We start from the raw sequence: 17,345 nt of genomic DNA, 5'->3' as shown, positions 1-17,345 counted from the left end.
AGTTGCCTCTTGGCATGGCCGAGCTCGTTCTCGGACCGCACGAGGTTTTGCTTCAGCGTATCCACTCCGCAGTCAGTGCGACGGAGGCCAGCAGCGAAGCCTGCATATGCATATTGACTTGATTATGTTAGACTCCTACGAATGTTATTAGATCCTCTATTCGGCTTTTCTTTCCGAACGCCGAACAAAGCATCAGGGGCTACTGTCTATGCGGTAATATTTTTACATATTCTTTACTTACCTCAAAGCCTGTTAGAAGGCTGGCACAGGCTTCAGTCAGTCCGCTCTTGGCAAACTGAACCTTCTGGATCACCACACTCATAATAATGCGGTGCTCCTCGTCGATGGAGGCGCCGTTAAGCACCTCCAGCAAATTGTCCGGTGCCTCCGGTTGGACGAAGGTCACCGACTCGGTAGGCTTGCTCCTCTTGGAAGGAGGCTGCCTACCGGAGTCCGGAACCGTTGAAGGTTCTGGCGCGGTGTCCGGCTCAAGGCCGGACTTGGAGCCCTTGGGGGTTCTATCCCCTTTGCACCTGGAGTCCGGGAGGTCGCCTTGCGGCCCCTCCAGGACCACCTCCTCCTGGCTTGGAACCTGTTGGGACAGAACCTCGGCGTCGTCCGTAGGGTGGGGGGAGGTAGCGGGCGGAAGTGAATCCACGTCCGACGAATCCAGGGAGCCGCTCGATGACTCGTCGAGCCCGGCCTTGGGCGGACTGCATAGTCATATTCGGCGTAAGGAGGAGCTGTGCAAGAAAGGAAAACTATGAATTGCTCTGGTGTCCGAATACTTACGATCTCGTCAGGGGCATGGCCCTGTGCGGCCACTCCTCTTCGCTGTCGTCGGCATTGGTAGAGTAGTCCGGAGGAGGGGTCTTCCCCTTCTTGGACCCTTCGGCCTCCCCAGTTGGGGCGGCCTTCCTTTTCTTCCCTCCCCCCCGCTGGAGGGGGAGAGGTCTCTTCTTCCTCCTCCTCGTCTTCATGGGAGGAGTGCGTCTTGGAGTCGTCGGATGATGAATCCGACACCTCCAGGCGCCAGGCACTCTTTTGAGTCCCCGTGGCCTTCTTCTTGGCCTTCTTCTCCAGCACCACATAGGGTGCCGGAACCAGCAGCTTCGCCAAGCGAGCGTCCGCTGGGCCTTCGGGCAAAGGGGCCGGACAGTTGATATGTCCGGATGTCTCCTGCCAATCCTGTCAAAGGTAAGGGAGCTTAGATCCCGCATGGAGTCAAACTATGAAAAACTAATACCCTGTAAAAGGTAAATACAGCTTACGCACTAGCGTAACGATGCGTGCTGAATCCGCGATCCTCGGTAGCGGATGCGGGGGCCTCGGCGCCCTTGAAAAGCACCTTCCAGGCATCTTCATACGTCATGTCGAATAGCCTGCTCAGAGTTCGGTGCTGCGCTGGGTCAAACTCCCACAGGTTGAAAGCCCGTTGTTGACACGGGAGGATCCAGCGGATGAGCATAACCTGGACTACGTTGAAAAGTTTGAGCTTCTTGTCCACCAGGGTTTGGACGCATGTTTGGAGTCCGGTCAGCTCTCCTTTTTTACCCCACGACAGGCCCGTCTCTTTCCAGGAGGTGAGCCGCGTAGGGGGTCCAGATCGGAACTCGGGGGCTGCGACCCATTCAGGGTCGTGCGACTCGGTGATGTAAAACCACCCCGATTGCCACCCCTTTAGGGTCTCCACGAAGGAGCCCTCGAGCCATAGGATGTTGGGCATCTTGCCCACCATGGCGCCTCCGCACTCCGCCTGGGTGCCGCGCACCACCTTCGGCTTGACATTGAAAGTCTTGAGCCATAGGCCGAAATGGGGGCGGATGCAGAGGAAAGCCTCGCACACGACGATAAACGCCGAGATGTTGAGGACAAAGTTCGGGGCCAGATCATGGAAATCCAGGCCATAGTAGAACATGAGCCCCGGACAAATGGGTGGAGAGGGAAGCCCAGTCTGCGGAGGAAATGGGGGAGGAACACCACCCTCTCATGGGGCCTAGGGGTGGGGATGAGCTGCCCCTCTTCGGGAAGCCGGTGCGCAATGTCGTTAGACAAGTATCCGGCCTTCCTCAGTTTTTTGATGTGTCCCTCCGTGACGGAGGAGACCATCCACTTGCCTCCCGCTCCGGACATGGCTGGAGAAGGTTGAGGTGGGGTGTGCGGACTTGGGCGCTGGAGCTCGAGTGCGCGGAAATGGATAGGCAAAGGAGGAAGAAGGCGTGGATGAAAAGGTGGATCCTTATCCCCTTATATGGGCGGACGCGACTATGCGTCCCCACCAGCCTGGTAAAACTCGCTTATCTCCCAAGCGCCGTAATCAATGGCGCGGTTGGGTTACCCACGCCCGTATTGATGAGAATCCCGGAATAAGGGGACACGATCTCTGCTTTGACAAGACGTGCCAAGGAAACCGCCTCGCTAAACGCGCTGAGGTGGGACAGTAAAACGATTCGAATAAAGACTTGGCCGTGGTGTGATGTCATGCTACGGAATACGTCAGCAGATTAGATTTGTGTAAATATTATTCTCTCTATGGCAATACGTGGAAACTTATTTTGCAGAGTCGGACACTACCTTTGTGTTCAAAATCTTCTATGAAGTACTTGGAGGAGGAACCCGCCTTGCAATGCCGAAGACAATCTGCGCGCCGGACTCGTCGTCATTGAAGCCTGGTTCAGGGGCTACTGAGGGAGTCCTGGATAAGGGGGTGTCCGGATAGCCGGACTATACCTTCGGCCGGACTCCTGGACTATGAAGATACAAGATTGAAGACTTCGTCCCGTGTCCGGAAGGGACTTTCCTTGGCGTGGAAGGCAAGCTTGGCGATACAGATATGTAGATCTCCTACCATTGTAACCGACTCTGTGTAACCCTAGCCCTCTCCGGTGTCTATATAAACCAGGGGGGTTTAGTCCGTAGGACGAACAACAATCATACCATAGGCTAGCTTCTAGGGTTTAGCCTCCTTGATCTCGTGGTAGATCTACTCTTGTACTACCCATATCATCAATATTAATCAAGCAGGAGTAGGGTTTTACCTCCATCGAGAGGGCCCGAACCTAGGTAAAAACATCGTGTCCCTTGTCCCCCGTTACCATCCGCCTAGACGCACAGTTCGGGACCCCTTACCCGAGATCCGCCTGTTTTGACACCGACAGATACCTTGTGAGGTTCCTGTGATACAAGCCATGACGACTGGAGCCTCGCGGGTTCCAGGCGAGCGCCAGTGCGCGGAGTGTCCTCGTTTCCTCTTTGGTGCTAAAGAGGCAAGCGCAGGTGAGGAGTCCCGAGGCATCAGGCAAAGGATTCCATATCGGTGCTACGAGACCAAGACCAGCAGGGCAGAAGGACGGAGGTCACCGTGGAGCGCAAGACGGTGTCATCACCAGAGCCTTTGGCAGGCGAAGACTATTTTTGTCTGGATAGCTTGTACTAGTTGTCCCCCTTCAAACTGGCTGTTGTGGGATCCCTTCCCACCTAATATTTGGGAAGAGGACCCGGGCCTCTACATATAGGACTAGCCACCATAGTATGAAAGGGAGGTCAATTCGAACAGGGATCAGATCAGCTCATGTCATCTAGAGAGACCAACCCCGACCACACAAGTTCACCAAGCACAAGATTACCTCACCTCAGGAGGTTGTTCTTCCCTTGTAACTGTTCATCCTCAGCCCAAGAGGTAATCCACCACACCACAGTGGAGTAGGGTATTACACCACATCGGTGGCCCGAACCAGTATAAACCTTGTGTCTCTCGTTCTTTGGGTTCGTCGAGCTAGGCCATGAGTTCATAGAGTGTGCGAGCTAGAGAGGGGGGAGATCTTTGTGCGCACCCCAGTGTTCGAACCTCAAGGGTTTTGCCGGAACCTGAAACCTGACACCTTCCCCTCTTTCCTTCTCCTCCTGGTTCGTCCCATATGGGGGGCTCACCAGCCCCTTGTGGATGGTGCGTTTCCCCTCTTTTCCCATAAGGCCCATATCTTTTGTCAGGGGTGCCCGAAACACCTTTTGGTGACCCAATATGTACCCGGTACCCTCCATAACACTTCCGGTGTCCGAATACCATTGTCCTATATATCAATATTTACCTATCGACCATTTCGAGACTCCTCGACATGTCCATTATCTCATCCGGGACTACGAACGTTAAGCGTGGGGACCCTACTGGTTTGAGAACTATGTAGACATGACCGAGACACCTCTCTGGTCAATAACCAATAGCGGAACTGGTTCCTACATATCCTATGAAGATCTTTATCGGTCGAACTGTTATGACAACATATGTAATTCCCTTTTCCATCGGTATGTTACTTTCCTGAGATTTGGTCGTCGGTATCTTCATCCCTAGTTCAATCTCGTTAACGGCAAGTATCTTTACTCATTCCGTAATACATCACCTCGTGACTAACTCCTTAGTCATTTGCTTGCAATCTTATGATGTGTATTTCTGAGAGGACCCAGAGATACCTCTCTGATACTCGAAGTGACAAATCCTAATCTCGATATATGCCAACTCAACAAACACCTCTGGAGATACCTGTAGAGCATCTTTGTAACTGCCCAGTTACGTTGTGATGTTTGATAGCACAAAAGGCATTCTTCCATTTTCCGGGAGTTGCATAATCTCATTGTCGAAGGAATATATATGTATTTGACATGAAGAAAGCAATAGCAATAAAATTGAATGATCATAATGCTAAGCTAACGGATGGATCTTGTACATCACATCATTCTCCTAATGATGTGATCCCATTATCAAATGACAACTCATGTCCATGGTTAGGAAACCTTAACCATCTTTGATCAATGAGCTAGTCTAGTAGAGGCTCACTAGGGACACGGTGTTTGTTTATGTATTCACACATGTATTAAGGTTTCCGATCAATGCAATTATAGCAGGAATAATAAACCTTTATCATGAATAAGGAAATATATAATAACAACTTTATTATTGCCTCTAGGCATATTTCCTTCAGTGTCGGGGGGTATGAACCATGGAGAAGTTGGAATACAGTAGATATTACACCAATAGAAATAAATAATGAGTTCACAACAGTACCAAAAGTGGTGATTTATTTTATTATACTAACGGATCTCATGACTTTTCTATTGAGTTTTGTGTTGCGAAGTTTTCAAGTTTTGGGTAAAGATTTGATGAACTATGGAATAAGGAGTGGCAAGAGCCTAATCTTGGGGATGCCCAAGGCACCCCAAGGTAATATTCAAGGACAACCAAGAGCCTATGCTTGGGGATGCCCCGGAAGGCATCCCCTCTTTCGTCTTCATCCATCGGTAAATTTACTTGAGGCTGTATTTTTATTCACCACAAGATATGTGTTTTTCTTGGAGCATCTTGTATGATATGAGTCCTTGATTTTTAGTTCTTCACAATCATCCTTGTTGTACACACCTTTTGAGAGGGACATGCATGAATCGTGATTTATTAGAAATTTAGAATACTCTATGTGCTTCACTTATATCTTCTGAGCTAGGCAATTTTGCTGTAGTGCTTCACTTATATCTTTTGAGAGCACGTTGGTGACTTTATTTTGTAGAAACTATTGAACTCTCTTGCTTTACTTATATTATTTTGATAGTCTCTCTAAACAGCATGGCAATTTGCTTTGGTTATGTATTTAGTCCTAATATGATGGGCATCCAAGAGGGATATAATCAAAACTTTCATATAAAGTGTGTTGAATACTATGAGAAGGTTGATTCCTTATGATTGTTTTGAAATATAAAGATGGTAATATTAGACTCATGCTAGTGAGTAATTGTTGATTGGTAGACATACTTGTGTTAAAGTTTGTGATTCCCGTAACATGCACGTATGGTTAACCATTATGTGATGAAGTCAAAGCATGATTTATTTATTGATTGTCATCTTTGTGTGGAGGTTGGGAGCACGCGATGGTTAACTCCTACCAACCTATCCCCTAGGAGCATGCGTGTAGTACTTTGTTTCGATGACTAATAAACTTTCACAATAAGTATGTGAGTTCTTTATGACTAATGTTGAGTCCATGGATTATACGCACTCTCACCCTTCTACCATAGCTAGCCTTTCTAGTACCACACAACTTTCACTGGTGCATTAAACCCACCATCATCTTCCTCAAAAGAGCCACCATACCTACCTATTATGGCATTTCCATAGCCATTCCGAGGTATACTACCATGCAACTTCCATTGTTCCATTTATTATGACCCGCTTCATCACTGTCATATTGCTTTGCATGATCATGTAGTTGACATCGTATTTGTGGCAAAGCCACCATTCATATTTTTTTAAACATTTCATTCTTGAATCATTGCACATCTCGGTACACCACCGGAGGCATTCATATAGAGTCATATATTTGTTCTAGTATCGTGTTGCAATTCTTGAGCTATAAATAAATAAAAGTGTGATGATTATCATTATTAAAGCATTGTCCCATGTGAGGAAAGGATGATGGAAGCTATGATTCCATCACAAGTTGGGATGAGTCTCCGGACTTGACAAAAAAAGAGGCCAAATAAGCCCACAAAAAATAAAAGAGGCCAAAGAAGCCCATAAAAAACAAAATTCTATTTTTATCATTTACCTACTCTAGGACGAGCAGGAATTAAGCTTGGGGATGCTTGATACGTCTCCAATGTATCTATAATTTTTTATTGTTCCATACTATTATATTATCTGTTTTGGATGTTTTATATGCATTAATATGCTATTTTATATTATTTTGGGACTAACCTATTAACCTAGAGCCCAGTGCTAGTTTTTGTTTTTTTCCATGTTTTTGAGTTTCGCAGAAAAGGAATATCAAACGGAGTCCAAATAGAACAAAACTTTCAAGATGATTTTTCTTGGACCAGAAGACACCTGTAGGACTTGGAATCCAAGTCAGAAGACCCATCAGGCAGCTGCCGGATGTGGGGTTCTGGCAAACCCTTAAGGTTCGAACACTGGGGTGCGCGCGAAGTCTTTCCTTCCCACCAATCTACGCCCTAGCTCGCTAAGATCTCGCGGATGAACTTGACGAACTCGTAACATGTAAATACATGAGGTTTATACTAGTTTGGGACACCATTGTGGTGTAATACCCTACTCAAGTGTGGTGGTGGTGGATTGCCTCTAGGGCTGATGATGAACAGTACATGGGAAGAACAGCCTCGTGAGGTTGAGGTGTTCTTGTGAGTAGGCTCTCAATCGGGTTGGATCAAGCTAAGATGAGATGCCTCTACTATGGTGGCTAGCTCTAATTATGTAGGCCCTGGTCCTCTTCCCAAATATTAAGAGGGAAGGGAGCCAACAACGGCGGGCAAATTTGAAGGGGGGCAGCTCGTACAAGCTATCCTGAAAAAAGTGCTCTCCGCCTGCGAAAAGCTCTGGCGGTTACGTCGTCTTGGGCTCCACGACGACCTCCGTCTTGACGTCCTCCTGGTATTGGTCTCATTGCACCAATATAGCAACCTTTGCCTGATGCCTCGGTACTCTTCGTCTGCGCTGGCCTCCTTAGCACCAAAGAGGAAATAAGGACGATGTGCGCGCTGGCGCCTGCCTGGTATCGTGCGTCATGGCTCACGTCACGAGGGCCTCGTGAGGTTTACCCCACCTTGATATCTCCGCTCCTCGTGAGCCTGCCTAGCTAGGCCGCTCTAGAGGAGGCCTTGCATCGTCCGCCTCGCTAGGCTTGGACCCTCGCGAGGGTCTTGGATGCCTTGTTGATGAAGATGGGCCATACGGCCGGTTGGCTCAGCCACACTGTGGGCTGCAGGCAGGCAAGTCTGGGGACCCTAGTTCCAGAATGCCAACAGTAGCCCCCGGGCCCAAGGTGCGCCCGGGCTTGGCTTCACGGCGAAGCCAAGGGTCAAGTTCAGAGCATCGCAGGCCCCCAAAAGCCTGCAGCCTCGGTTGACGCGTGGCGGTTGATTGGACGTGGGCGTCTCCGCTTCCCCATGTTGCCTCGGCAACTGTTTGACCTGACAAAAGGCTGGCGCGGGCAGCACTTGCCTTCGTTGCTTCTTCCTTGCCTCGCTCCAGATCCCCTTTCTCGCTCTTTGCCTACGCTATCTCCAGATCTGCCCCAGTCTTGCTCTGCTTCTGCCGCTCATGGCTCCGCGCAAGGTCAAGACTTCCTTGGCACCGGCTTGGTACGAGCCCACTCTTGAGGTGCCGACTGTCACGGAGAAGAGCCTCACCTCCGTGCGCCTGCTGACAGCGGGAGAGAGCAACGAATGGGGGAAGACGGAGCTCCGGCTTGCGTCTGACAAGCCGGAGCCTGAGGGGAGCACCTTCTTCCCCTTCTTATCGAGCAGCGTCGCTGTTGGGTTGGTTCCTCCCTTCTCTGATTTCTTTTATGAAGTCCTCGACCACTATGGGCTGCAGGCGCTGCACCTCCATACCAACTCTGTCCTCCTCCTGTCCATCTTTGCCTACTACTGTGAGGCGTACCTGGGCATGATGCCGTCTGTGGCGCTCCTGCGCCATTTACTCTACCTTCGCGTCAGCGGCAAGCATGCCTCCGAATTCGCTAATTTCGTCGCCTGGGGCAAGGCCAACTCAATCTCGAGCACCGGGAAGAGAGCCGACAACATTCGATCCAAGTAGGTCATGATGGACGCCAAGCATGCCCATCCGTGCCTGGTGTTGCCGACGAAGGCGCCCCGGCAGGGCAAGGGGTGGCCCAAGGTGGAGCTTGTCGACGAGCGGGCATCATCAGTGTTGGAGCACATGATGACCGACCTGAAGCTGGGGAACGCGAGGGCGGCCAAGATAACGGGGTCGATGCTCCTGAGGGAGTTCTCGATGATGCGGGTTGCCCCACTCCAGGCGCGTGCGCCACCTCTGGGAGCTCGAAGAAGATGAAAACAAGACCCGCCTGAGGCCAGCGGACCTGCCTGGTGATGAATTGGACGCCATCCTGCGCCTCATAGTCGGGGACAACCAGGAGTACCCGCCTAGCGCCTTCGTTCCCCTATTCGAATGCAGGGACCGGGAGGAATTCGTCGCCTCCAAGCCGACTTTTGATGAGCGTGGGTTAGTGCCACCGGCGCTTCCAGGAGCTCCTATGGCGCAGAAACCTATGGAGGTGTCTTGTGGCGAGTCCCACGGAGAGGGGGAAGAGGAGGTAGACTCGGAGAAGACCCCGGAAGAGGTGGGGGAGACATCCCCTCTGAGCAAGGCCGAGATTCTCCGCATCCTTCCTGACGATGCCGAAGTCGATGCCTACCAAGGGGAGAGGGAGCAACCCCTCATCCCGGCGAAGGGTAGGTCGTCGCTGGTGGTCCGTGGTGCTGCCTCCATCCCAACACCTCATGGGGCTGGATCCGGTTCTGCCTCTGCACTGCCTGGCGCCACCGGAACCCAAACGCCTGCCCTTCAGGTCCCGATCCTATCAGGCTTCAAGCTTCACAAGCGAAAGGTGGAGTACTTCGCGGTGGACTGGTAGGTGTCTCGAGCTTCGCTTTATCCCTGCCGATACTTCTTATTTCCTGAGGCTCGCCCTTGGTTGATCAGGCCGGCGTCTTCGGCGAAGAAGAGGAAGGAGGCTACGGCGGCCGTGCCTCCCTCCGCAGAGAAAGGAGGCAGCAGCGCCCGCATCTCCGCAGCCCGGTCGTCCTTGTGGGGCCAAGAGGAAAATCGCTGCGTGGAATCAGCCCCCATGGCCCCACTGGCTCCGGAGGTGTCGACGCTTGGCGCGGATGACGAGGTCCTAGCTGCTCCGGAACCCATGGTCTCCCAAGCCCTGGTGACGGTGTCGCTTCCTCCCATCGCAGCACCTCCACTCCCTGGTTCATCTGCTCCTGCTACTGTCTTGGAGCGTGCCCTTTCAGAGATGACCCAGCTGCAGACGGATCTCCTAAGCGCGGACCCGCGCCTAGTGGCCAAGCATCTGGAGTTGCCCTCTGGCTGGCTTCACTCTGACCTGGCGGTTCGCGCGGCGCTGGGCCAGGTTGCTGCAGCTTCCGAGGAGGAGAAGCAAGGAACCGCCAGCACTTCAGCGCCAAGGCCGCCCATGATCGCTGCCAAGTGCTAGAGGGCGAGTTGCAGAGCCTGCATGACAAGCACGCCGAAGAGGCATGCTGCCGCCAAGCGAAGGAGGAGAAGAAGAAGGCCCATGAGGAAGCCGTCAAGAACCGTGATGCTGAGCTGGCGGCGCTGGGGAAGAAATAGGCCGCCGAGCGCAACCGGTTGGAAGAGTTGGAGCGGAAGATGGGGCGAGGGAGGCCGATCTTGATGCCAAGGCGCGAGTCCTGGCCGAAGAACGTGTGGCCTTCGCCGATCTCGAGAAGAGGTCTCGCAAGGTGCTGAGGACACTTTACGAGCACGGCTTGGAGATGCCGCTGGACATCGACGAGGACGGCCCCGCCCAGCTGCTTACTCACGTGGTGAAGACGCTTGAGGAGGTCGTTGATGGCCTCGGTCCCATGGCGGAGGCAGAAGCTCGCGTCCTGTCTTCAGCCGCTCTGACTCGCGTCTTCAGCCATCTGCACCTCTGCGACCCCAGCGCTCGCCTTGACGAGCTGCTGGAGCCTATGGCTGAAGATCACTGCAAAGTTGCCACCGTAGCTCTACAAGGTCAAGTGGAGGCCTTGTGGGGAGGTTCCGCGGCTTTGTCTCCGATCCTCTGCCTGGCGACGCCGCGGGTCCTGCGGCTGGTGGTGAAGGTGAGAACATCGTTGCTCACGAGGGAGCACCTTCCGTAGGCGATGGCGATATCCAGGGGTGACCTGCGGCAATTCTTCCTGTTTTGTTCCTGCGACTTGTATCAGGCCTCGTGGAGGCGTTTAGACTTTTCATTTGGTATTGTGAGAACAATATGCTTGTAATATTTGCTTCGAGGTTTTGCGATTTCTGTCCTATTTGCTTTGCGTTCCGCGTTGGCAGAGCCCGGCCCCGCGCATACCTCAACCGCCATTGGGCCGACCAGAGACCAGGACGGACCAAGGAGTGAGTGGCTACGTGACTAGTTAGGCTCCTGAGTCGCGATTCTCAAGAGTCCCCCTTGACGCACAAACATCATATAGGGAGAGTTCGTGAGGATAGATCGATGTTCTACGTCGGTAGAGCCCGGCCACGCGCATACCTCAACCGCCATTTGGCCAACCGGAGATCAGGACGGGCCAAGGAGTGAGGGTTACGTGACTAGCTAGGCTCCTGAGTCGTGATGCTCAGGAGTCCCCCTTGACGTCCAAACAATTTCCATACCTGCCCTCGCTGAGGCCACGGGAGGGGCGCGCGACACCCAGGTCCGGGGGACCTGGTTGGGTGGCGTGCGCTTGGGCGTGACCCGAGCGCAGCCCCCGTGCCCAGCCCCCTCGTGCAGCTCTCCCGTGGGGAGGCATTGTGGTGAGGCTGGGCACTGAGCTCTGGGCTCCCTAAGGTTGCTACGACCATGGGGCTGCCCTCAGTTGTTTATCACCAGCGCGGAGCATAGTGCTTCCGCTTGTGCACGGGCATAGCCGCTCGGCAGTGTCGATAACCAGCGCGGAGCATGGTGCTTCCACTTGGGCGTGGGATGGGGGGCCCTCCAGGAGGAGCCCCCGGGGCGTGTACAGCCTCGCCCTGACACATGGCTTGTATGACAGGGCTGCGAGGTGTATCTGGGCACTCGTGAGCTAGCGCGGGACTCACGAGGCCCTACCTCAAGGCGGGTTGCGCCTGGTCTTGAGTCTTGGTGAATGTATGTCCTACAATGCGGTTAGATGCAAGCACTCTACGTCCTCAGGTCCTGGCCCTCAAGCAAGCTCAGCCGCCGCTGGTATGCCAGGTCGCGATGCCGTGGTCAAGGCTAGGGGTGAGGGCTGGAGAGCCAGTAAGAGCTCCTGAGTCGCGATGCTCAAGAGCCCCCCTTTTAACGTGCAAGCGAATTGCATAGGATGAACAGACCCGTGGTGGGCAGCAATCGAGTAGGTGGCAGCAGGTGGCAGGTTAAGCATGGAGAGGAGATCAATTTGGATAAATGCAGGAAGATACATGCCACCGGGTCCGGCCCGAGCGGCTTGGGGACGATGCAGCCTGAGGGGCGCCCCCAACAAAGTAAGCTAAAGACATAAGCAAAATGGATACATGCTGCAGGGAAGGACCCACACGGCCTGGTAATAATGCAGCCCGAGGGGTGCTCCCAGCTAAACGAGCTTGGAAGATGTCACCTACTTCTGTAGACGAAGTAGAGTTGGTGCAGCTGAAGGCATGCATTGAAGAAATGACCCCTCATGAGCCGCCAGAACCCTGAGCCTCGGGGGGCTCTGGGGGCTCGGGAGGTTCCCTGAAGACCGTTTCCATCTCCTCTAGAACGGCATGGTACCTGGCTTCCTGAGCTGCCAGGACACGTCGCATGTTGCGCTGATAGGCCGACGCCACTCTAGGCAAGCCAAAGGGCATACGAACGTAGCTGTGTGGTGGGCCCTCGCAGGGGCCCACACGCGAAAGCCAGAAACGCTCCTGAGATGCGGCCCTGTTGAGCCCTGGGATGTTGATGCAAACACGCAGCCCAGCATCCTCGCCAGGATGCGGAGCTGCGCCTAGTGGGCGGCTATCGCCGTGCATGGCTCTTGCTTCTTGAAGTTCCTAGGTGGTCTTGGTGATGAACTCCTGAGTGGTGGGCACTCCTTGCCCTGTGCTCTCCTGAGGGTCGCATGCTGCGAAGCACGCCTCCAAGTGGTGCCCAAGTACCTCCCTCGTGAGGTTGGCAAGGTCTGAGGCCCTCCAGAAGAGAGCACCCGAGCCGTGCCTAAGGAGGGCGCCGGGCGTGCCTTCCTATGCCATGGAGGGAGGCGCCCCTGGAGCGGGCGCTGGTCCTGACGTGGCTCCTGCCGCGACGCCATCCTCCTGAGGTCCTGCACGGTGCGACTGCTTCTTCTTGGGGATGGCCTCTAGAGGGCCTTCATTTCTGTTGTCGGGGTCATCGATTGTTGTGGCTTGAAAGGCGCGCTTGAGGGAGCACACCGCATCCCTCTCTTCACACGGGGCCGTGATGATTCCTCCGCTTCCTGGCATCTTGAGAACGTTGTAGCCGTGATGAGTGACTGCCATGAACTTGGCCAGGGCTGGATACCCGAGGATGGTGTTGTACGGCAGACGGATGTGCGCGACGTCGAAGTCGATGAGCTAGGTGCGGTAGTTCTTGTGCTCCTCGAAGGTGACGGGCAGGCGGACCTGCCATATCGGTGTGGTGGAGCCGTCGGTCACTCCTGAGAAAGGCTTGGTGGGCTGGAGCTATTCATATGGCACTTGGAGGTTGTCGAATGTGTCGACGGATAGGATGTTGAGCCATGCACCGCCGTCGATAAGAGTCTTGGTAACCTGCACATTGCTGATGACTGGGGCTCAACATTGGGAGGACGTCGGCAGCGGCTGCGCACTTGAGCTGATCCACCGAGTTGAAAGTGATGGCGCATTAGGACCACCTGAGCGGGTGCGTGGCCTCAAGTTTGCGGAGCGCCGCGTTCACCTCGCGAGCTAACTTTTTGAAGATGCAGGCGATCGCACGCGGCTCCTGGAAGCCCTCAGCCCCCTCGTCCTGGTGGTAGTCGTCGTTCCTTCTTGGTGGCGGCAGCGGGGGAAGACCAGTGTTGCCCTGAGGGCGATCTTCACGCGGCGGGTCCCTCCAGGCGCCCTCGCAAGGTTGGTCCTGCCAGCGGTCCTCACAAGGCCGGCCGCGCCACTCCTGGCGTGGGCCACGGTCGTCCTAGCGTCCGCCTCCACGTCCTCCTCCGCAGCCGTAGCCCCGGTCGTTGCGCTCGGGGCGTCGACTGTAGCGTCCTTCCTGTATGGCTCTGAGCTCTTGACAGTCGCTGGTGTTGTGGGTGTTCAGGTTGTGGAAGGTGCAGAACGGTCGGCCGTTCTTGGATGACTCAGGCTGATCTCTGCCCTGCTTGATGTCGGGCTCCGCTGCGAGCACAGCTGCCTCCTTGCGCTTCACGTCCTTGGCCTTGGCCTTCTTCTCCTCTGCGCCCACGGCTGGCAGCTCAAGGAGAGAGTGGCGCCCCTCCTCAGCTCTTGCGCACTTGGTCGCCAGGTTGAACAGCTCCTGAGATGTGCAGAGCTCCTCGTGGATGGTGAGCTCTTCCTTCATCTTGACGTCACAGACGCCGTCGGAAAACGCAGAGATGATGGCCTCGTCCGTGACCTTGGGGATCTTGAGGCGGGTGTTGTTGAAGCGCTGGATGTACTTCTGGAGGGTCTCTCCTGGTTGTTGCCTGATGCGGCGTAGATCACCCTGTTGGGGAACGTTGCAGAAAATTAAAATTTTTCCTACGGTTTCACCAAGATCCATCTATGAGTTCATCTAAGCAACGAGTCAAGGCAGAGAGTTTGCATCTACATACCACTTGTAGATCGCGTGCGGAAGCTTGCAAGGTGATGATGGAGTCGTACTCGACGTGATTCGAATCACCGATGACCAAGTGCTGAACGGACAGCACCTCCGCGTTCAACACACGTACGGGACGGGAGACGTATCCTCCTTCTTGATCCAGCAAGGGGGAAGGAGAGGTTGAGGAAGACAGTTCCACCGGCAGCACGACGGCGTGGTGATGGTGGAGAGGCAGTACAACGACAGGGCTTCGCCAAGCACACAATGGAGGAGGAGAGGTGTTGGGGAGGGGAGGGCGGCGCCTTGGAGGGTGGTTCGGCTGCCCTCCCCTCACCCCTCTATTTATAGGGGGAAGGGAGAAGGGGGCCGGCCCCCCTAGAACCCATCTAGGGGGGTGCGGCGGCCAAGGGGAGAGGGGAAGAGGGTGGCTTGCCCCCCAAGCCAAGGGGGCGCCCCCTCTAGGGTTCCCCCCTCAACCCTAGGCGCAAGGGCCCAAGGGAGGGGGTGCGCCCAGCCCACCAGGGGCTGGCTCCCTGCCCCACGCAGCCCATGTGGCCCCCCGGGAGGGGTGGCCCCTCCCGGTGGACCCCCGGAACCCTTCCGGTGGCCCCGGTACACTACCGGTATGACCCCGAAACTTCCCGGTGTCCGTTTGACAACTTCCCATATATAAATCTTTACCTCCGGACCCTTCCGGAGCTCCTCGTGACGTCCAGGATCCCATCCGGGACTCCGAACAACATTCGGTAGTCACATACTAGTCTTCCTAATAACCCTGGCGTCACCGAACCTTAAGTGTGTAGACCCTACGGGTTCGGGAGACATGCAGACATGACCGAGACGCTCTCAGGTCAATAACCAACAGCGGGATCTGGATACCCATGATGGCTCCCACATGCTCCTCGATGTTGTCATCGGATGAACCACGATGTCGAGGATTCGATCAAACCCTGTATACAATTCCCTTTGTCAATCGGTACGTTACTTGCCCGAGACTCGATCGTCGGTATCCCAATACCTTGTTCAGTCTCGTTACCGGCAAGTCACTTTACTCGTACCGTAATGCATGATCCCGTGTCCAACACCTTGGTCACATTGAGCTCATTATGATGATGCATTACCGAGTGGGCCCAGAGATACCTCTCCGTCATACGGAGTGACAAATCCCAGTCTCGATCCGTGTCAACCCAACAGATACTTTCGGAGATACCTGTAATGCACCTTTATAGTCACCCAGTTACGTTGTGACGTTTGATACACCCAAGGCACTCTTACGGTATCCGGGAGTTACACGATCTCATGGTCGAAGGAAGAGATACTTGACATTGGCAAGGCTCTAGCAAAACGAACTACACGATCTTTTATGCTATGCTTAGGACTGGGTCTTGTCCATCACATCATTCTCCTAATGATGTGATCCCATTATCAACGACATCCAATGTCCATAGTCAGGAAACCATGACTATCTGTTGATCACAACGAGCTAGTCAACTAGAGGCTCACTAGGGACATATTGTGGTCTAAATATTCACACGTGTATTACGATTTCCGGATAATACAGTTATAGCATGAATAAAAGACATTTATCATGAACATTGAAATATAATAATACTTTTATTATTGCCTCTAGGGCATATTTCCAACACACCCGCGGCCGGTGGGCGGTCGCGGGTGCCCTGGAAGTTGGCGACGAAGCGGTCGCGCATCTCGTCCCAGGAGGAGATCGAGCTGTGCTGCAGGTTCATGAGCCAGGAGCGAGCTCCATCCATGAGAGCCATGGGAAACCAGTTCGCCATGACCTTTTCATCGCCGTTGGCCGCTTCGATGCTCATCTCATAAAGCTGTAGGAACTCCGCGGGGTCGGTGGTACCATCGTAGCGAGGAGGCAGATCCGACTTGAACTTGCCCGGCCAGGCGACGCTACGCAGCTCGGGGGTGAAGGCACGGCAGCCAGCTGTGGTTGCCGGGGCCCTCTTTGGAGGTGGAGCTTAGTCTTGACGAGGTCCACGCTGCGCCGCTGCGGGCGATTGATACGTCTCCGTCATATCTACTTTTCCAAACACTTTTTCCCTTGGTTTGGACTCTAACTTGCATGATTTGAATGGAACTAACCAGGACTGACGCTGTTTTCAGCAGAATTACCATGGTGTTATTTATGTGCAGAAACAAACATCGGAATGACCTAAAACTTCACGAAGCAACTTTTTGGAAAATATAAAAAATACCTGCAAAAGATGAAGGCAAGGGGGCCCACCACCTGGCCACAAGGGTGGGAGGCGCGCCCCCTTACTAGTGGGCCCCCTGGAGCTCCTTCGACTCCAACTCCAACTCTATATATTTTGTTTCGGGGAGAAAAAAATCAGAGAAGAATTCATCGCGTTTTACGATACGGAGCCGTTGCCAAGCCCTAAAATCTCTCAGGAGGGCTGATCTGGAGTCCGTTCGGGTCTCCGGAGAGGGGAATCCGTCGCCATCATCATCATCAACCATCCTCCATCACCAATTTCATGATGCTCACCGCCGTGCGTGAGTAATTCCATTGTAGGCTTGCTGGACGGCGATGGGTTGGATGAGATCTATCATGTAATCGAGTTAGTTTTATTAGGGTTTGATCCCTAGTATCCACTATGTTTTGAGATTGATGTTGCTATGACTTTGCTATGCTTAATGTTTGTCACTAGGGCCCGAGTGCCATGATTTAAGATCCGAACCTATTATGTTTTCATCAATATATGAGAGTTCTTGATCCTATCTTGCAAGTCTATAGTCACCTATTATGTGTTATGATCCGTTAACCCCGAAGTGACAATAATCGGGATACATACCGGTGATGACCGTAGTTTGAGGAGTTCATGTATTCACTATGTGTTAATGCTATGTTCCGGTACTCTATTAAAAGGAGGCCTTAATATCCCTTAGTTTCCGTAAGGACCCCGCTGCCACAGGAGGGTAGGACAAAATATGTCATGCAAGTTCTTTTCCATAAGCACGTATGACTATATTCGGAATACATGCCTACATGACATTGATGAACTGGAG

Source organism: Triticum aestivum, chromosome 3A, assembly GCF_018294505.1.
Source record: "Triticum aestivum cultivar Chinese Spring chromosome 3A, IWGSC CS RefSeq v2.1, whole genome shotgun sequence".
Lineage (NCBI taxonomy): Eukaryota > Viridiplantae > Streptophyta > Magnoliopsida > Poales > Poaceae > Triticum > Triticum aestivum.
This window is presented reverse-complemented; position numbering follows the sequence as displayed.